Source organism: Macrotis lagotis, chromosome 1 (assembly GCF_037893015.1).
Source record: "Macrotis lagotis isolate mMagLag1 chromosome 1, bilby.v1.9.chrom.fasta, whole genome shotgun sequence".
NCBI lineage: Eukaryota > Metazoa > Chordata > Mammalia > Peramelemorphia > Peramelidae > Macrotis > Macrotis lagotis.
The window spans coordinates 175,418,239-175,441,664 of record NC_133658.1 but is presented as its reverse complement, the minus strand read 5'-3'; the positions used below and the strand labels follow the sequence as shown (position 1 = coordinate 175,441,664).

The window sequence follows — 23,426 nt, the reverse complement described above, 5'->3', positions numbered from 1 at the left end:
TCAATAAATAATTATTAAGCATCTATTAAGTACCAGGCTCCATGCTAAAGGCTAGAGATAAAAAGACAAAAGAAGTTCTGTCCCTATTCTTAAACGGCATACATTCTAATGATGGAGAAAATATTTACATAAAACTATATTCAAACTTCATATAGTGCAGATAAAAGATAATAAGCAAAAGGCTCAAGAAACAGGGGAGACCAGGAGAAAGACCTTTTACAGATGTTGAAGTTAGATATAAAGAAAACCAGAGATTCTTAAAAGCAGTGATGAGAAGGGAATTGCATTCTAGGCATGGATACCAGCCAGTGGAAAAGGATAGAGAAGGAAAATGGAATATCATATGTAAAGAATAGCTAGAATCCAATGTGTGAAAAGGCTTAAGGTATAAAAATCTTGGCCTAGTAGAAAGAAGGCAGATTATAAAAAGCTTTGAATGCCAAATAAAATATTTTATATTTCATACCAGAAATATTGGGAATCATTGAAGAAGTAACAGGGAGTGACATGATCAGACTTATGCTTTAAATTATTTTGTTGGTTTTAAGAGAGAGATTTATTGAAGTGAGAGGTGATAAGGATATTTTAAAGTCCAAATAAATGGTCATAAGAATTTGAACCTTGGAAGTGACTGTATGAGTGGAAAGAAGGATGTGATAGATGATATAGAACTATGAATAGTAAGAAGGCAACTGAGTGATTAGAGAATACAAGAAAATTAGCATGATATATGAGGTTTAGAACTTGGATGACTAGAAAGATGATACTGCCCTTGATAGAAAAGATCAGAAAAAGTGTGAGGTTGGGGAAAATATAAAGGGTTCCCTTTTGAATATATTGAATTAGAGATGCTTGAGGGAAATTTCAAAATGCCTGATATGCAGTTGATGATGTGGAACTAGAGTTTGGAAGAGAGGCTAAGATTGAATATATAGATCTGGGAGTCATCTAAGACATTGACTCCATGAGAGCTGATGCAATCATCAAATATAATATAAAGGGAATAGATAGTAAAGAGAGAGAAGAAAAGAGGGAATAGGACTGAAACTTAAAGGACACCACAGTTATAGGCATATTTGGGATTCTCCTAATGAAATTTTTATTAAGTGCTCTGGGTATTTGCCTAAGGTAGATTATGGATAAAATTCAGGGACATAGAAGCAGCTTACATTTTAGTTACTTTGGCTTGTTAATGTAGTCATGAATTATTTGCTTTGGATGGATGGCCTATCCATACCCTATTCTACAAGATTCTTGTCCATGGCTTTCCAAAAATCCTCCTTGGAGTGTCTTCCTAATGAGTTGAAAACCTTCCTCTAGTTCTTTTAGTATTTTCAAGGGAACCAAATCAGCTCTATCCTTCTTAACACAAGACTAACCCACCTTTTTTTTTTTTAGATTCTATTTCTATGTATTTATTTTTCCAATTATATGTAAAGATAGCTTTCATTATTCATTTTTTTAACATTCATTCTTGTTGAATTTTCTCCCTTTCACCCTTGCTTCCCTTCTCCCTAAGACAGCAAGTAATTTAATATAGGTTATATATGCACAATCATGTTATTCATATTTATGTATTATTCAGGCTGTGAAAGAAGAATCAGAACAAAAGGGAAAACCAGGAGAAAGAAAGAAAAACAAATTTTAAATAGTGAGAATACTATGCTTGATTTGCATTTAGACTCAGTTCTTTCTGGATGCTATTTTCTATCCAGTCTTTTAGAGGTGTTTTTTCACTGTTTGGCTGAGAAGAGCTAAGTCTACTTTAGTTAATAATCATACAGTGTTACTCCAATTCTATTCATTTTACTCAGTATCAGTTCATTTAAGTCTTTCCAGGTTTTTCTGAAATTTGCCTGGTCACCATTTATTATAGAACCATAATATTCCTATGCCACATTCATATGCCACAACTTGTTAAACCATTCCCTAATTTATGGATATCTCTCAATTTTCAATTCTTTGCCAGCACAAAAAGAGATGTTATGAATAATTTTATATGTTTGGGTTTTTCTCTTTTTTTATGATCTCTTTGGGATATGGTTGGATCAGATCACAACTCCACAAACAGTGTATTAGTGTCCCAGTTTCCCCAAATCTCCTCTCCTCCAGTATTTACTATTTCCCTGTTCTGTTATATTAGTCAATCTGATAGGTATGAGGTGGTAAGTAAGAGTTCTTTTAATTTGCATTTCTCTAATTAAAAATAACAGAGATTTGTTATATGACTATAAATAATCTTTCATTTCTTCATCTGAAAACTGTTCATATCCATTTACTATTTTATAATTGGGGAATAGCAATTCTCTGTATATTTTAGAAATGAGGCCTTTATCAGAAATTCTGGCTGTAAAAATTGTTTTCCAGCTTTCTGCTATTCTTATAATCTTGATTGCATTTAATCTACCATCTTTTCTGCCCATATATACTTGCCAATATTTTTATATTACTTAATAATTATAATAGCTGCCATTTTCCTATATTTTAAAGTTTGAAAAATCCTTTTGAATACTTTCCCCCTATTTTGGCTTCCCAATAGCCTTGTCAGACTTGTACTACAAACATTATTATTATTCCCATTTCATAGAAAAGAAAACAGAGACTCAAAAAAATAAAACGATTTTTTCTGTGGCTGTATATTAGGCATTGTGGTGAGGTGATATTCAGATTCTTGTGTGTATACTTCCTGAAAAAAAATATATCACTTTTCTAAACAAGCCACACTGTCTTTTTGCCTGTCATTATTAGTAACAACCTCTAGGCTACTCAAACGCCCCTGCATCTTATCTTCATCCTTTGGACCATCTATAATTTAGAGCCTTTGAAGATTGTGGTATTCTAAGAACATATAAATGTTCTATAATAACAATTATAAAATATCACTTAAAGAATATAATATTAAAAAGATAAACTCAGTTGCATCCCAGGGATAGCTTTATTGTTGATGTTCAGGATGTTAGGATAAATACATTCAATCAATCAATAAACATTTATTAAGGGCCTACTAAGTGCCAAGGCTCTTTACTAAGCATTTAGTTAAATGAAGAATTTAAATGTCATATAGCCATTTCTTCTTAGCTTGTGTGTGTATATATATGTATATATGTCTGATTATATGCACATATATAATATATGTCTGAGTATATATACACACATGCGTGTATGTATATATATACATATAATTGTATGCACACAGACATACAAAGTGAGCTTCAATTAAGAAAGGGTAGTAATAAAGGTGGACAAGAGTGAGGGTAACAGTTTAGGAATAGGATGAGGCCTTAGATTTAAGTATGGCACAATTAAATGAAAGGTTAATTATTGAAGGGTAGTTTTTAAACAAACAAAATAAGGGGTTTTGTAATATTTATTGATTGTAACTATGTGATACTATAAGATTTATTTCCTTCAATTGTTAAATGTCATGGACAACCAAAATGAAATTGAATAGATTATAGGCACTGGATTCTAACCATCTGTAAATAACACATGGAATAAGTTTCTTCTGCATATTGAAGAATTGAATTTAATATGCTTGGTTGGAGAAATGTGTCTGTCAGCTATTTTTACTAAAATTATAACAATGTAAATTGAAGGCATTTGGAGAAAAATACATATCTACAATTCTTTATTCTAGAAAAATGGTGTGATAACTTGCACATGTTCTCAAAGATGTCTACATATTAACCTTTTTATAATTTTATATTGACATACACATGACACTGTCCAATGCAAAAATTGTTAATAAAAATAGTCTATCAAGTTAAGCAATAGAATGGCAATGTGGTATAGAGAATAAAGATCTGGTTTAGGGTTACATAGCCTTGTGTCTCACCTTCAACTCACACTGGTTATGTGACCCTGGACACTTGTAGAAAATTCGTTATTTTGCTTTGATATAGGAAGTTGCTAACCAGGAGTTCCCTATAGCAATAACATCATAAGCCTGATTAAAATATAATAATAGCAGTAATAACTAGGTAATGCAGGGAATGACCAGACTCTGAGTCATCATTGCTTTGAATATTCATATATACTTACATATAGATATACACAAAAGCACATATACATAGCAACTACCCAACTGAAATGACTTCTTCCAGATGTGAAGAATATTTTGGACTATTCGAAAGTATAATAAAATTGATTTTCACTTCAGGTAAACAATTTTTCCAGGAAGGAATTTGTATTCAGTATCTCTTTCAAATATACAAGAGCAAAGTTTTCAAAATTCAAACATGAAGAACTTCTACATTCTTTGACTTGTGGTCATCATTACAAGTGTAGTTAGAGTCATATTTTTCCTCCCTTACCTCCATCTGGTAGGATCTCCTAGATTTCTTCAAAACTGAAATCAAGTGTCTTCTTCTTCCAGTTATTCATGTTCTCACCCTCTTTTATCATTTTTTATATATTGTATATTTATTTATGTGTGTATATGTTGTGTCCCCTAAGTAACGTGTAAGCTCTTGAGATCATAGCTTTGACTTTGTATCTCAAGGGGCCCTAGCGCAACTACAAACACAAGGTAGCTTCTTAATAAATATTTGAGAAATTGAAAATGTTTGTTGAATTGAATTGACTTTTTTCATTTATTTCCCTGTTAATGAGTTGGTTCAAGCAGATGAGCTATTCTAGAACTTAATCCATGTTATATAAAGATTTTTCAGTTCCTATAGAATTCTTCATATGCCACAGGAAAATTGAGATGTGGCCTTAGTTTTTCATGTATTTTTATTCAAATCATATTCTCATTTATGGATGATTTTTATGGTATGAGAACTCTAGATTGACTTGAATGATTTTGATATCTCCACAAAAAATAGTTGTCATACATTCATTTGTCCATTATATAAAAATTTCCAAAGATATTGTGTGAATGACTACATCTATTAATTTATATTAGAATTCAGGTAAAAATAAATTGCTTTACTTTGGTCAACAGTTATATGCATGGAAAGTAGGCCTTTGGAATAGCAGACAGAACTGTTGCTTTTTCTAGTTCATAGAGAACTCTATAGTTTTTAATGTTTGCAAGATGGAACAATCTTTTCAGAATTTGTCATGAAAAAATAATATAATATTTACATAGAACTCTTGGCAACTTTTTTTTAAGTTTTTTTTTTTTTTGCAAGGCAAATGGGGTTAAGTGGCTTGCCCAAGGCCACACAGCTAGGTAATTATTAAGTGTCTGAGACCATATTTGAACCCAGGTATTCCTGACTCCACGGCTGGTGCTCTATCTGCTGTGCCACCTAGCTACCCTGAGATGTATTGTTTTCTTAAATCAAGAAATATTACTTTTGTCTTTATTTGACTATGTTTATGTGTCACCTATGGGAGTTAGAAACTGAAAATAATTTCTTATGATATTTGGTATGGAGAGGATATATATTAAAATATTAGATCTTAAATATTTTTATATAACCAAATACATGTGCTTTACTAAGATTTCAATAAAGTACATTTATTTATATAAATATACTTCATTTTTGTCTTACGTAATAAAATTAGAGATTTTTTTTCCATTCAGAAAGTACAAAGAATTAACACTTAAAAGTAATACCATCACACTTTGAGGCAACAAATAAAATATAAAAAATTAAGTATTATATTTACTAGATTATCATGTGCTATCTATATGTTAGAATTAAAGATTTAAAAAAATAATGAAAAGTTTAAAAATTTTCATCATCTGTTTATCTTTCCTGCCTTGACAATTTAACTCATTTTCTTACTGGTATCAGACATCTTTAACTCTTATGACCTTATAATCAAAATTCCTCACCTTTTTCACCCTTGAATTTAATTGTGATGGACTTTCTCTAGGCATTTTTGCTTAATGACACATATAGCCTATTTGTTAGTGACCTGAGTTAGGCAGAGATAACATCTAACACCAAATATTTCCTTCTTAAGGGTGGAGTTTTTCTAGTGGGGGAGAGTATGCAGTTTTCTAGTAACCAGCTTGTGTTTTAGAATAATTAATGTATTAGAAAAACCCTTGTCTATGTTGACTTCCTATATTCCCTCTGACCATCCAATTGTAATTTTGATTTTATGAATTTCTGGTATCCTTATTGGGGGTTATTAGCATACATATATATATAAATATATATATACATATTTATTTATTGTTAATGAAACAAGTAAAGTATAGAATGCTGAGTGATTACTGGACTTTATCCTAATAAATATGGTAGAACTAAAAACTCAGAACCTCAAATTTGATGAATTCTGAAATTCTAATCTATAGAAATAATTTGTGATTCAATTAATCTCTAAAATTCAGATTGATGTTCATGTATTTTGTGACCAGAAAAAATATATGTGAAAAACATTTTTAAAAGTAGGTACACAAAGGACCATAATAACTCAAGGAAACTACTTAAGTCTAGGATTTTTGATGTATATCATTAGAGAAAGAATCTATAAAATCTATGAAATCACATATTCTTTAAATATTCAAGTATATCAAGAAAGGAAGGAATTTGCAAATAGGGTTACTTATCTTCAAATGCATAGAGTACTTACAAATGGGTTGTTTTGGGAGAGTTTTTTGTTTTTGTTTATTTTTTAGAAAATGATTCAAAGTTTGAAAAAGAGAATATGGTCCTGACCCCTTATTTCATTCTAGTATGAGATTTCTAAAGATTTAAAGACATTTTTACTTCTAATTTTTGTTCTCTTCTCAATTTAAAAGCTGCCAAGAATCCAATGATCTTTTTATTTTTTGACTCGTTAGGACATTTCCTTCACTGTTTGTCTTATTTTCAGCAGAAATAACCCCTTCTCCCTCCCCACTCCATTTTTATATATATATATATATATATATATATTTAGGTTTTTGCAAGGCAAATGGAGTTAAGTGGCTTGCCCAAGGCCACACAGCTACATAATTATTGTCTTTGAACTCAGGTACTCCTGACTCCAGGGCTGGAGCTGCCCCTGACTCCATTATATCTTAACCTAAACTCTTTGGAGTCCTCTTTGGTTCTTTTTTATCCTTCATTATTACTACTCAGTTTATGATCAATAATACTTTTTCTTCATATTAGAGAATTTGTCATTTTTGTTTCTTTGTTTTAAGACTGGATTTCCCTATGTGGCCTAGAATGCAAGTAAAGTGTCCACTCACAGGTCAGACTACCTTACTAATTGGCTTGGGAGTTTTTCCTTGCACTCTTTCTAATCCCAGTTTGTTAACTCCACTTTAAGTAACCTGGTGGCAATCCTCTTCACCCTGGGGAGGCTAATCCTTGGTGTAAAGGATTTGGTGGGACTATCCAATCAATTCAGTCCATTTCAGACCTTAAAGAGTCCACTAACCTTAACCTTTCCATTGACAGGGATTGATGGAATGTAGTACCCTGTCTAGCAAACAAGGTCCATGAACTTTTTTTTAAAACATGAAAGCTCTACTTCAATATAATTAATTTTTTTAACTATGTATTTTATTTTATACTTTTAATAACATTGTTTTGAGGTGAGGTCCATGAGTTTCTCTAGCCTGAAAAGGGCCCGTCAAACACAGAAAAATTAAGCACTGTTTTAATATTTTTATGATTCACTCATTTTCTTCTGCATTTCCTTGATTCACAAAAGGTCAAGTCTCTTTTACCTTATTCCTGGATTATTGAAAAAATTTTGTCTCCTTGCTTCTAATCTTTCTTTCTTCCAACATATCCTGTATTTTGCTTCCAGACAAATCTTCCTAAAAAGTGTTTTTATGATGTTATTTCCTTGCTTAAGAACTTAGAGTATTTTCCTGTAAATTATGTTTACATTCACTCTGAAAAGTTGTGCTTATCATTATTTCCATTTTGTAGTTGTGAAAACTGAGAAATGAACTGACTATTAAAAGGTTGCTAGGTTGGGGCGGCTAGGTGGTACACAGTGGATAGAGCACCAGCCCTGGAGTCAGGGGTACCTGTGTTTAAATCCGGCCTCAGACACTTAATAATTACCTAGCTGTGTGGCCTTGGGCAAGCCACTTAACCCCATTTGCCTTATAAAAACCTAAAAAAAAAAAGTCACTAGGTTACACAATCAATATCAGAATTGGGTAAAACACCACAGCCACCCTATAGCACTCACCTCTCTCATCATTTTCTCTTTCAAGTCCTTACATAATCTGGGGTAATTTATCTGTAGATCCATTCAAGCACCTCAACTCCAAATAAGCTTCAGATTTCAAACAATATCTTTAATTGAAGGATGAATGATAAAGGGTACAGATTCTATGAGAAGAATCTTGAGATCATTCACTAAACTCTCTGCAACTTAGGGTCTATTCACACATGTTTTTCAAGGGGTGGCTCTCCAGAAATATTCCCTGGTCAGATATAATCCCTATGATTATGCTTGCCTGTACATCTTCCTGGCATATGTCTAATTTTGTCACTAATAGCATATAGATTTGTGGGAAATTGGGTCTCAGTTTGATGAGGAAAATATTTTTCCTTCTTTTCTTGCTCTTCTTTTTCATTAATTAGCTTTGATTTGATTTGTGGTGGGTTTGAAGCAAGAAAACTGTGGGTTTATGAAAATGAAGCCAGAGTACCTTGAACTAGGTGAACCATGAATGAATTGGAAGTGGGGTGATGTTGTTGTACTATATCCTAAAAGCTAGTGGAAAATATCTTCCCGTCATAATTCACTGGGTGAACAAACCATGAGAGTGCATTAAACAAGAGTTCAAAAGAGTGTTTTGGTCTCTCCAGTTACAGGATTCAGTTAGAAGTCTTCTTTGGGTACATTACATTAATTGAAAAACTCCTATATCAGAAATCTTTGTCATAGTTTACTATGGATCATTGTTAGGAATCTTTGAGAGAAAATGGATAATCGCACCTGTCTTTAATGTATCAACACAGGAGATATTGTACTTCAGCATTAATACTCTCAAAGTTTCCTTTCCCCTGCTCCATGAAAGCAAACTTCTCCTTGGTTTTGGAAAATCAAGAGAACTCTGCAGGTACTCAAATATTTAAAGATATTTTTTCTTTTCTCAGTCTTGTCAAGGAAAAACACAAGCTATCCTTTCAACCATCTCTTGTATAACATGGTTACTAGGTTCTTTACCATTCGGCTTGCCCTTCTGACTCATTCTAATTCATCATTGACTCTCTTTAAATGTAACAGTTGAGAATTGTCCAAAGTCTCTAGCTGTGGTCTTGTCTGTCTAACCGAATACACTAGGATGATCATTTCTCATAGTTTGGGCACTATTTTCTGCTTATTTGACCTACTACTGCAGTTACAATCCACAGTAAATACAAACCTCAACACACACACACACACACACACACACACACACACACAAAAGCAATTAGTTGTTCAAAAATTATGAAATAATGAAAATGACCAGATTTGTATAAACTTCCCTTAAAATGTGGAAACAGTTCATGAAATTGTTTGTCTTTTATACCAGGCAATTACTTCTGACTTCTCAACAGTCCTGCTTACTCCATGTTCAGTCATAACCCACTAACCCTCACTTCCCCTTATTAGGTCTGTCTCTACTTTATAAATTTCAGATTTTCCTGGCTACAGCAATGCCTTGCCCCTGCTCTTTTGTTGTTGTTGTTGTTATTAGTTTTAAGGATTCTCCTTTGGTGAGCTACTTCTGAACAACCTATTGATCTATATAATCTTTATAACTAGAAAGGTTAGTCATGCTATAGAGCTATGGAATCAGAGACAGAGGATCTCAGTTAAATTTCCAGAGAGGTTTCTTACTTCTTACTATGGGACAGTTAGGTGGTAGAATATACAAAGTGCTGCCACTAGGGTCAGGAGGACCTGAGTTCAAATTTGACCTCAGACATTTGTGCCCCTGGGCAAGTCACGTAATCCTGTTTGCTCCTAGTTTCCTCATCTGTAAAATGAATTGGAGAAGGAAATGGGAAACAGTTCAACATTTTTGCTAAGGAAACTCTAAATGGGATCACAAAGAGATGCACATGATCAAGAAACAACTGAACTACATATAAAGGCTACTTAATAATTCTTATGTAGCTTTAGGCATAAATCATCTCACTTCTTTAGCCCTTTCCTTCCTCATATGTAAAATGATGGGGTTGGATGAGTTGATTTCTACAACCGTCTATCTATTTATCATCTGTCTATCAATTTATCTAGCTATCTAGCTGTCTAGCTATCATCTAGCTATCATGTATCTATTATTGTTGTTTTATCATTTTATTTTGTTTATGCCATTTCCAAAAAGCACATTACATTTTTTCTAGACCTCAAGTAAGATAGGACAAAAGCAATTATCTAATATAACATAGTACCTGTTAAGTATGTAAATGCCAAAGAGTAGATAACAATCAAATCTTTTATTACAATATATCAGATGATCACACTTTGTTGTTCAGTTGTTCATTCATGTTCGACTATTCATGACCCTGTAGAACATATTTTCAGTGGTATTTTCCTAATAAAGACACTGGAATTTGCTTCTCAGTAGATTAGGGCAAATAGAGGCTAAGTGACTCTCCTAGGGTCACATAACTAATAAATGTCAGAAACCAGAATTGCTATCAAGGCTTCCTTGTACCCTATCTACAAAGCCATTTTGCTAGTCAGTAACAAAAACATTTTTATGTGATTTGACACAAATATTCTAGCTTTTAGAATGAAAAAAAAAAGAAACACAAAATTGACTTCAAGGTCAAAACTCTGAACTCTCAACAACTTTCCTAAAGGAAGTTGATTTCAATTTACAGTATACTTTTAGTGTTTTTTTTTTTTTAACAAGGCTGCAATTTGTTTCTGGGCTCCAAAAGTCTTACTTGACTAACATAATTGAGGCTAAAGCAAGTCAAATCAACTATAAGAAAAAGATCTTAGGATCAATACCATTCTCCAACTGTGTGCCAATAGGACCATATTTAAAGGAAAACTGTATAAATAGGTTAAAGGAAAGTGGATATGAGAGAAGGAGAGACAAAATTGAGAGAGAGAGAAAGAGGTGGAGAGGGAAGTGTTGACATTTTGAAAATAGAGTTAAGGTATGAGTATTTAAGCTAATGGTCTCTTTAAAATTAAAAAGAAAAACATTCCTAAATAAACTGTTTCACATGCTCCTCAAAGAAAATCACCTTTAGGTCTTGTGCATTATTATCTTTGTGGAATTGATTGGCTGATTTAGTGGAATCAGATGTCTTTTTAAATCCTAACCTACTTTAAAGACATACAGATGGACATAATGTTTCGTTTTCTTTTTATCTTCTAGGCAGCTAAGGATATGTCAGCTGTGGGTAACCCATCACTGATGGAATAAAGCATTCCACTGTTGTGTATTTAGAATCTATTGTTGTTGGATAACCATTTTTCTTGTTTTCTCAAGCTGTGGGCTTTAGGATCAATGAATGACTTAGCAAAGGACAAAATTACAAGATTCATTCTAGAGATGGTATTCTTGTCTGTAACTGTGCTTAAGTTCATTTTCATTCCATACTGATTTGAGATCTTTGAAACTTCAAATTTTCCTCTGCTTCTTTTCCTCATGTCCATACTCAGTTCATCACAATTTTGTCAATTCCATCAAAGTGAGATCCAAACTCCTTAATCTGACATTCTGATTGACTGTAATAAACCTTTTCAACCTTTTCTGTCCTATCACTTATTTCCAGTTAGATTTATCTACTCACTGTTACCCCAATATACCATAATCTAACTTCAGTCTTGACCCTTGATTATGCTGTTTCTGATATACTGAATACTTTCCTTTTTTGGCTTTTTTCTCCTGTCAAAATGCCAACAAGTCTATGAAGTCTTCCTTGCGATTCCCAGTTATAAAGAACTCTCCTATTCTTTCAAAAAACTTTTTTTTCCTGTGGTGTTCAACATTCTCCGTTGTATTGTGGGTTAATTATGCATTATAATTTCTAATAATAACAAACATTTATGTAGTGTCTCAAAGTGTTCAAAATGCTTTATAAATATTAGTTCATTTAATAATAATGATAGTAATAATGAGAACTAGCATTTATTTATTGCTTTCTACATAAAAAACATCATGCAAAGCATTTTCATCATCTCCTCAATTGATCCTCAACATAACCCTTGAAAGTGGGTGTCCTTTTTACCCACATTTCAAAGATGAGGAAACTGAGGTGGACAGTGGTTAGCTGACTGATTAGATTGGAAGCAGAATTAGATTGTGAGCAGAAAATGTCTTAATGATTTTTCTGATCTCCACAGTATTTTTTACCTAGCTATAATGTACCACATTAGATTAAACTGAATTGCTTCTCTATTCCTATTTCTGCTCATTACCTTAAATCTTTTAATGGGGTAATTATATATATATATATATGTATATATATATATACACACACATATATATATACACACACACACATACATACATTCACACACTAACACAAAACATATTCCCTTCCTCCAATAATACAAGATAATTGAGGTAGGTAATTAGATCACTGTAGAGTGTTGGGCTTGGAAACATGATTTGAGTTCAAATCTCAGTGACTCTGCAAATCACTTGATCTCGATCTACTTCAGTTTCCTCAACTGTAAAATAAGGATAATAATTATCCCTAATTCACAGAGTTAGTGTGAGAAATAAATGTGATAATACTTTTAAAAAAATGTTTAGTATAATCCCTGTCACAATGATAAATGTCCATTTGTGTTATCTTTTCCTTTCCCTTGGTATTAAAAATCAATAAAAGGGCAGGACTTTTTCCATGCCTGAATTTGAATACTCCAAAAATTGTTCTAAAAAAAATTACTTCAGTAAGCAACTATACTAATTCAAAAGAAACAAAGCACTACATGTTAAAGAGACTAAGATCACCACATAGTCCCTGAATACTCTTTACCCACTTACATAAAACCTCTCTCTTGCAAAATAGTTTGGTGAGGTTCCTTTTTACTATGCTATTTCTGTAGACATAACAGTCGACATGTTAGTTTTTTTTTCTTTCTTCTTCTTTCCCAAGGAGCAATGTAAGGTCTTTGATTATGGGTTTGATCCTTGGAAAAGGCACTGATGGGAATTGGTAGGACTGGGTCTATAAGCTTCATTTTCCAAGATACAATTTGGGAAGTTGAAAAAGATTCTGATATCTTTACCACTATGGCCTCTTCCTAGCCTTTCTTACAGGAAGGCTTTGTTGGTATTTTGTCTCAACTGACAGTTCCTACTATGTTTGATCACAGCATATCCATTAAGTGGCTAATATGACACCTAAGGGATAAAGAAAGTCAAAGAAAATAATCAGGAAAGTCAAAAATAACCCCAAGGTTATGAGAATGTCAAATTAGATAAATTCTTATGCTTAGAGAATTAATAGAAAATTCAGAAAGAGGAGCAAACAAGTTTTTTTTGGGGGGGGGAAGAAAATAAATATGGTTTGGGGCATATTGAGTGTGAGGTTCGTGTCTATATGATAACTAACTGAAGGCAGTTGGAGATATGAGCTTGGAATTCAGAAGAAAGAACTAGAAATACAAAGTTCAGTCATATGCATAGAGATGATTTTTAATTCCAGGGGAATAAATGAGATTTCCAAAGAGATAGCATATAGAAAGGAAGACCAAGACTAAATCTTTGGAAAATACCAATGTTGCAGGGTCAAAAAGAGCATGAGGAATGAGAAACGGATTCTTTCAAAAAGTATAGTAGCTCTTAAGGCTAGGACATAGAGTTTTCATTGTTTTTAAGTAAAATAAGTTCATATAGGTTGTTAGAATAAATCCCTATCCTTGAACTTTATGCCGCCTTGGTTTTTGTCCTTATGACTTTCCCAACACATTTCTTTTTGCTTTTTTTTTTGGTAAGGCAATGGGGTTAAGTGACTTTCCCAAGGTCATACAGTAGGCAATTATTAAGTATGTCTGAGATTGAATTTGAACTAAGGTACTCCTGACTCTGGGACCTGCACTCCATCCATTGTGCCACTAGCTGCCCCTTAGAGTACCACATTTGATGGAGAAAGTATAAAGCATAATGACTGAGAATCTGGATTTAGATCCTGATTCTACTACTTATTTAATTGACCTTGGCAAGTCACTTAACTTCTAAAGCCCTCAGTTGTGGCAACCTGTATTGTATTATGGTAATTTGTGCCTTATATTCCCTAATAATAGCTAGTATTTAAATAGTGTCTTAAGGTTTCAAAGAACTTTACTTTCATTGATTTATTTAATCCTTACAATAACCCTAGGAGATTGCACAAAAATGTCCTTTGAGGTTCATCTCCTTCATTTCTAAATCTGTGATTCTAAATAATGGGTGGCATGATCCAGATTATCAGCTACCTTTTAAGAAATGTATCCTAATTTCATAAAGGTAGATAATTTGATCAGTCCACATGAATATTGTTCTTTTTGTCTTAGTTTAATAAGTGGTTTAGGGGAGTTGCTCAGACCAAAAAATCTTCCTAGTATAGGTATCCTGCTGGGAGGTCTCTTCTAATTCTCAGAGGTCAAAGAAAGCATCATTGGGCTCATAACTGATTAATTTTATGCTTGGTCTTCCTGTCTGAGTTTGAGTTCTACCTTTCAGAATCTAATGTCACTTTTACACCACAATGAGGACTTTTGGGTAGACTAAAAAGCTAACTGGAGACAAACAAATTTTTCTAATTTTTTTTTTTTTTTAGTTTTGGATATAGTGTTGGATATATGTACCTCACATAGATTTAAGAGCCAGAAGGGGCTTTAAGAGAGTATTAGTTTTTGTTTACAATCAAAGAAATAGAGGCCCAGATAGAGTGAATGATTTGTCAAGGTCACATAGAAGCTAAGTGGCAGAACTGGGATTCAAATTCATTTCTTCCCATTTTACATTTTTTATTCCCATTTAGGTCAGTCTTGATAATGGAAATGATTCATGTTACTTGGGTACAAATTGTACCCCTATTCACAGTTATCCTTTGGTTATTAGTGAGATATACAGTTATTTCAATGCAAACCTATTCCTAATACTGGGGTGGGGGAGACTCCTTAAAGATATATGCCTTACTGAGGTTGGGTTAATGAGTACATTTGTTAATAAAAAGAACAGGGCATATTTATTTACACTAAGGCAATACATCTGCACTTTCATTACTGACTTATTTTTTCTTCTCAGGTAAAGCAAATGCTATATTTTTGAATAACCCAAATATTCTTCAGAATCTCCTAAATTTCCTAGATCTTCTGCTTTACTAGACAGTACTAAAATCAGTATAAGAACAATGAAATCAGTTTAATCACCCTGAGCAACTGTTTCAAGGAGATAATGATTTATACTTACATAACCACTGAATTCATACTTTGTGATGTCTCCACTGTCACCTGGAGATGAATGAGGTGACTGCTGTAGAAGGGTCATCCCTGGAAATTGCTGACTGAGGAAGAACAAATAAATTCATGCTCCATCATAGCATTTCTTACAATCAGAGTGTTCACTTATCTGGTAGTCCTTTTAGATCAATTTATTATGTTGAGAATGCCCTTTCTGGGGTGCCTAGGCTGTCATAAAACCTCCAGATTACTTACCTGGAAAGGTAATGGATTGTTTTGGTTTTATAAACCAGGTCCTATGTGGAAAACTAGCAAAAGTTCTTGGTTTTTCTGTCCTCTTCTAGTATTTTTGAACCCCCTAATTATCTTGCTGCTAGATTTTCTCTTTTGGATTATGTGCTATATCATTTTTCATTTTCCCATTAGATTATAAGCTCCTTGAGGGTGCAGAATGTTTTTTCCTTCTTTTTGTAGTCCCCAATGCTTAGCATAGTGCTTATAGGAGACAGTTAATAAATGCTTATTGATTGATAATGCTTACTAACTGTGGGTCTATCTCAAGGCTCTAATATAGGTTCTGTTATCTCACTATCTTTTTTTAAGTAATCTCATTTGCTCCTGGGTTTACTATCTCTCTAAAAAATAATTCTTTGATTACATATCTATATCTATCTATCTATCTATCTATCTATCTATCTATCTATCTATCTATCTATCTATCTATTTATCTGTTAGCATTTACATGGTTCTTGAAGCTAGTCCAGTTCTGTAGTCAAAGGGTGGGAATTGATCTTGCAAAAACTTTACAGAAAGTTGATAACTTATCTTCCATTAACTACCAATTTGAAAATTTTGAGAAAAATGGAATATATTACAAAATTCCAGTGCATTTTAATCACTGAATTTTTTTTCACCTTGAAATGATACCATTCCTTGCATTCCATTTTGAGTGACAAGTATGTGAAAAGTTAACCAGAGGGGTGGCTAGGTGGCACAGTGGATAAAGCACAGGCCCTGGAGTCAGGAATACCTGGGTTCAAATCCAGTCTCAGACACTTAATAATTACCTAGCTATGTGGCCTTGGGCAAGCCACTTAACCCCATTTGCCTTGCAAAAAGAAAAAAAAAAGAAAAAAAAGAAAAGTTAACCAGAAGAGACTTAAACAACAATATACAATAATAATGGAAGAACTTTCACAGAATTGTTGCCCAAGGAATTCTGAAAAAGGAGAAATCCCTTAAAGGAAAGTGCCAAGTGAAGATTAAGTGGTGGAAGTGGATTTTTAACTGGACTTTTAAGTCTAGGTAGGACATGATAGATTGAGTGAGTGGGAGCGTAATCCAGTAGAGTGAAGCAATTCAAATATAGGCATCTCTTGGAGATATTAAAGATTTGGCTTTATACCATTTCAATAAAGTGAATATCACAATAGTCATATAAATTTTTTTCTGGATAAAAGTATTTTATTATTCTATACCATAGTCTATTAAGAGTTCAATAATACCACTTCTAAAAAAAATGTACACATGTAATTAAAATATTTTATTGATAAAACAATATTGACCATCATCTGAGCTTACAGCAAGTTGTAATCTTTTTTTTTCAGATAGCTGGTCATTGTTGATGGTGGCTGATTAATCAGGGTAGTGGTTGCTGAAGGTGGGGAGAGCTGTGACAATTTCTTAAAATAAGACAGCAATGAAGTTTGCTACATCGATTGACCCTTCCTTTCATTTGAACACTTATGGGCCTTTATAGGGTTATTGACTGATCTTGTTTAAATATTGTTGTGTCTCAGGGAATAAGGAGGCCCAGAGAGGAGGAGGAGAGAGAGATTGGCCAATGGCTGGTAGGTAGAGAAGTCAGAACATACACAACAATTATTAAGTTGCCTATATTATATAAGCAAAGTTCATGGTGTTCCTTCCAAATTACAATAGTAACATAAAATATTGCTGATCATTGATCAATGTAACAGATAAAATAATGATGAAAAGGTTTGAAATACTGCAAGAATTACCAAAAGGTGACACAGACATGATGTGAGAACATGCTGTTGGAAAATGGAGCCAAAAGATTTGCTTGAGAGAGGGTTGCCATGAACCTTCAATTTGTAAAAGAGGGAGAAAATGCAATATCTATGAAGCAGAATAAAATGAAGTGCAATAAAATGAGAAATGTTTGTAGAAGGGTAAAAACAAGGTGAATACTTGTTCAGAAGATAGCTGTTTTGTTTTTTTTTTGTGCTTTTTTCCCCAGAGAATAGTGGGGAATAAAAAAATGTGTTTTATTAAAGGATTCTTTCATTGGCAGTTATCTTGACAAGATATGTCACTGTGGTCAGTAGTCTCTAATCCCTCAACAATGAAGAAGGGAATGAATACAGTTAAACTTGTGCTGAAGTACATAGGTGGAGACAAATCAGCATTTGAAAAGATAAAATGTTTTGACAACTAGGTAACTGCTAGAGAATGCAGCAAAAAGTCATTTTTAGAAAAAAACTACATTGAAGAGACTTGTAAAAAAAGTAAGTTTTAAGAAACGAGAATCCATGGATGAATTAAAAACACAATATGAGCATAAATGCCCAATTTAGGGAAATTGACAGTGTGTGGGCTGCCATAGCTTAAAGTGGCTGTTTTGAAGTAGCTTGTATCATTTTTGTCTGTCATTGGTTGAGGAAAATTACTCTGAGAAAGATAAATGTCAGTAGGGGAGGACAGGTTTCTGCTTTCTACCTTTTCTCTTGATATCCTAAGAGTTCCTACTTTCTCCATTATTTCAAGGGTGATAACTGCTGACTAAGAAAGATGTTAATAGCTTCTTATTCATCAAGGAAAACTTTATATATTCTCATACAATAAGAAAAATGCCTTTCCATACTGGGCAGCCACCTATTTGGAAACAGACACAAAAAGTCATGAGAGAGGAGGGATTTTCTTGATATTCTATAGTTAAATTCCAATATTTAAATTCAGTACTATCTAGAATGTTGCTTCTTTTACTGAAAAGAAACCAAATTAAATAGTTCCTTTCCATGACTAATCTCTCTGAATTTAGGTTAGGCTAATCTTAGTTTAGATGATAGCCAGATTATCCATCTCAGGACCAATTCTTTAAACTCTTGCAATTAGGTCTAATCTGTCAGCTTCTTAGTTATGCTGTTATGGACTTTGAGAACCTACTGTCATGTCTGTGCCACACTTAGAGATCAGAGAAGCTTTTGGAGAATGATTTCCTTGAAGGCCTGCAGAAAGCTCAGTCTTTCCCGAAGTCAAGTATAGAATGCTATACTAGATAACTATTGAATTGCCCCTATCCTTACAAGTCTATAATGAGATCACCCTGGCTGATGATAAACAATTCTCTTGGAAAGTTGGAAAAATATTCCCTTATTTTATGGAAAAAGGTATTCAGTTATCCTCTCCCCTCCCTCCCCTCTACCCCTCCCACCAACTTCCCTGCCCCCCCTCCCCACCACACACACACACACACACACACACACACACACATACACACAAACACAGACTGAAGGCAGTGAGTTGCACAGTGGATAGAATACCAGTCCTGGAATTACAATCTTATCTTTCTGAGTTCAAATCTGGTCTCAGACTTTGATAAACTCTGTCACCTGGGTAAGTCACTTTACCCTCTTTGCGTAAGTTTTCTCATTTATAAAATGAGCTTGAGAAGGAAATGACAAATCACTCTATTATCTTTGCCAACAAAACCCTAAATGGTGTCATGAAGAATCAACATAAAATGACTGAGCAATAACATTTTTAATGGCTGTAACAGATAGATCCATGAACAATCTGTATATTCCATTGATATCTTTGTGATGTCACTATGTTCCCTGTGACATCAGCCCTTTGCCTCTATGGAAGGGTCCCTAGGTAATTGAGTGTACCCTTTATGGAAGATTTATGTGAAATTATGGACAAGAGTTGCACAGCATATATGGACAGACATGGGAGAACTGGCCACAATGATGTGCTCCTAGACCCCTTGAAAGATTGAATGAATTGTGTTAATGGATGCATTAAAGATAGAACCTAGTATATTTTTTCTGCTTTTTTGCTTCATCTGTTTATAGCATTCCTTCATTCCTCACCAACATTTAATTTTTAGATCTAAAAATAAAATTCTGCTTGCTATTTCTTTGGTTTGCAATAGTATTTAATCTATTTTAGACTCAATCATCTTTGCCACAGTTATTTCATGGAAAATATGAACCAAACACATTGGACAAAATATATACATATGTATTTCACATTTCATAACTCAATATAGTGTAACTTGTTTTGAAATTTTCTTTGGTTTTATCAAGTTTGTAAAAACTTGCGATTACTTCATAAAATTTATTTATAGATTTTGACATTTTAATGATGTTTAGAGTCTTTTGGAAGAGACAGAAGATTCTGCTTTGGTGGCAGTATTCCAGACCAGGGAGTAATTGTGCATACAATTATTCTATTAAGTTATTAAAGGTAGTAAGAAATTTAAACCAAACAGACTTTGAATTGTACCAAAGTCTGTTTAGTTGAAAAGGTTGTAAAATGACAAATCACATCCATTATATAGCCCCTTTTTTATGCTTCATTCACATTTATTCCCTGTTCAACCACATTATTTGCTTGTTAAGTGCACAAGAGAGAGATGGATTTTCCTGGGCATTAAATACTGGTTAATAGTGTATGCATATTGTCTACAGGTGAAAGGTTTTAGTGTTCTTGACAAGAGCAAAAAATTAAAATTCTTAAAGGGTAGAGATATGGAGAAGGAGTTGATTCAGTACTGGAAGCATATTTTTTTTTGGCTAGACTCTAATAATGGGTTAGGTTGTCCTAAATCATTTTTTATGAAGGTTTGTATGGACCATTTATAATTTTAAGTAGATGTATAAAAGAAAAATCTGTTTTACTTTAAGGCTCTCCAGTTTCTTACATCACAACTGTGAACCTTTTCTCAAAGGAGGTGGAAGTTCTTTCATGACAGTATTTGATTAATCATTAGGACATCCCAGTGAGGTAGACTGGGATTACTATAATTTCCCTCCAAAGTTCTAGATGACTAATGGCATGTCCTAATGTACATGCCTGGACACCTCTAACCAGGGGGAAAGCAAGGAAGCTTAAGTGATTAAAAAGTCAGATAATCGACGCTTATGTCAAAAAACATGACGTACCATTGTTCAAAATGACTTTCTTGTCTGGATGATTCTCAAGTTCTGGAGTGGCAGTAGCATATGATAGTATACCCTATGGTACACTATGGATGACTATGAAACATTTTAATTAATTATTCTTTTGCTTTTTATTTTTAAGATTCAAGTTTAGTGTATTTGCAATTCTGCCAAGGAACATACCATGCTTATTTTTGAATGTTATCCTCTGTGGATCAGCAGACAGTTTCACCTAAGGTAGGGCAGCTCGATGTGGCAGTGGATAGATCACTGGCCTTGGAGTTAGGAGGAAAGCAGTTTGAATCCAGGCTCAGACACTTGCCACTCACTAGCTGTGTGACCTTGGGCAAGTCACTTAACCCTGATTACCTTGCATCCAGGACCATCTCCAGTTATCCCAATTTATATCTGATCACTGGATCCAGATGACTCTGGAAAAGAAAATGAGGCTGGTGCCTCAAGACAGCACCCCCTCACTCAAATCCAGTTTGCCTGCTTAATGGCATCACCTCCCTGGTATCATGGTCTTCTTTGTGAAAATGAAGGACAATTTTTTTTTCACATAAGGAGAAAAAGAAGAAAATTCTTGTAGAGGTTACAAGGAGGAAGAATCAAAGTCTCTACATGAGAAACCCCAAAACATTGTGGCAAAGAGCCCGAAAACACTGTGAGCTTATTTAAGCTGCCTTAACTGACCTTTGTTCCTGGTCTTTGGTCGTCCCTATGCTTCATTTCCCACTATGTATCACTAAAGTCATCTGGTTTGAAAGATGCTCTATCTCTCTCTCTTTTTTTTTCAGATTCCAAATCCAACACTTTTTTTTTATTACATTGCCATGTCTATGTAATCTCTTTTTTCTCTTTTTAAGCTATAAATTTTTGTCTGCCACTGGCACTAGTCACATAAATGTATTCTCCTTGCTGTAGACTAGGTGTGGGTCCAACTTTTAGATTCTTCCTTTCATCTCTGCTCTAGTCCTAATGAGACTTTAAATTATAGTCCTTTCTTCTCTATGTCTTTTATTGGTCTTCCTGCTTTGAGCAGTTCCTGTCCCCACTTGAATTCCCTTTTATTTATTTCATTTTATGATTTTTATATATTTAACATATAACTCATAGGTGTATATATTGTATTTCCCTATTGAATATAAACTCCTTGATGAAAGAACTTTTTCCATTTGTTTCTTTATTCTAAGCACCACCAACATGCCTCTAGCATGGTAGGTCCTTAATAAATAATTATTGATCTATTAATTAGTTGATTCTTAAAACTTCAGAAGCATCAGGGAAGCCATAGTCAAGGCAGCTTAGTCATAATGAATTTTGTGTTTGATAACCACTACATCCATGATGTGGTTCCAGTCTCTTCAGCTTGATTTTGTACATTCCAACCTCATTTACTTTAATAGGCTAAATGTTATTTCTCCACATCTTTGTTTTTGCCATTTCCTGAGCTTGGAAATGACTGTTTTCTCCCATCTCATAGTACACTAGAAAGATGATTGAACCTGGATTCAGAGGACCTAGACTAAAATCCTCTAAAATGCCTATTATTTTAGTGAACTTAATAGCTAACTTTCATAATTTCTTCAACTGTAAAATGATACGATTGACTAGATAAACTTTGAGATCTATTTCTTTGATCTTAGATGTTTTTGTTCAATGTCCTACCTATTCTTCAAACTCATTTCAGATGCTATTTCTTACAAAAGTCCTGTTTTGAATTTTCTAAGACTGAAACAATCTTTCCCACTTTAGACTTTGCATATAAGTTTAATCTATTCTTATGCATTTTCCCATATTCTATCTTGTATTATTGCCATTATTAAATAATCCACATATTTTTACTAGGCTGTTAGTACCATGACAAAAGGGAAAATTTTTAGCAATTAAAAATATTTTCCACAGTGGCTGGCATCATGCTCTGTACATATATGGTGCAACTCACAGAGATACATATTCACATATATGGTATTTTTACTTTGCCATTTATCAATTGGATTTCCTCCAGTATCTTTAAATTTTGAATGAAACCAGGATATCTCCTTATTTTTTTCCCTTTTCCTAATATCCCTTTTAATGATTGTGATTTGTGATGGTGGTAGTAATAGTAGCAGCAGCAGCAGCAAACAATCCTTTTTTACATCAATTAACTTGGATTTATTTTCAAAGGAACCCCAGCAATAGATTATTTCTATAACTCTTAAATTAAACAAAGAATAAATATTGTCCTAAGGTTTAGTTGTATTAAAATTTAGGCTCCTAATTAGTAGGTGATCTGTGGCTAGAAGTCAATTTTGTGTATTTCTTGATCTCCATGGCAAATATAGTCTAATCATATAGAGATAGGACTAAAAGAGAAGCATCTTCATCAGGGACTTAGGAATAAATAAGTCATGGCGATATGGTCAGTAGAAATTCTACCTTCATTTTTTATTACTTTTCCACAATCCATCAAAAATAGAATACTTCTCAAAACTATATATGCTACCTACTACCACACATCCCAATGCTTGAATTCTTCTCTCCTTATCTCTGCATTTCAGAATCCTTGTCTTTCTTGAAGGCTTAGGTCAGGTGCTAACTTCTCCAGATAGGCTCTTTTGATGCTCTCACCTCAAATTGATCTCTCATTCCTCATGTTTTCCTAGAGCACTTTATCTAGATCCCCATCAATTACTACTTTGCATTGAATCTTTTTATGTGTTTGTTATATCTCTTTATCCCCATAATGTAATAGAATTTAAGCTTCTTGAGCAAATGTACTAGGTCTTTTAAATTTGTATCCCAGTGCTTCACATAATGCTTCAACAAAGTGGATTTTAAAAATTTCTTGAATTAATTTAAATTATCATTCTTATCTTCTCAATCCCTAAATATAGGGAGAGATATTATAAAATTAGATGTGTCTTTGTGGCAATAAAAAGCTACATGTCAATATTTTCGACTTTAAAGGTGGAGTTATTTCAAATATTA

At 33.5% G+C, this 23,426-nt stretch overlaps 1 protein-coding gene across 3 annotated transcripts in view; it reads left to right on the top strand.

Annotated features, from left to right (window-relative positions):
- The window catches only part of MACROD2 (mono-ADP ribosylhydrolase 2), a 2,318,796-nt gene that overhangs the window by 1,046,784 nt on the left and 1,248,586 nt on the right, over window positions 1-23,426 (top strand). The gene's annotated exons all lie outside the window — the stretch shown is intronic.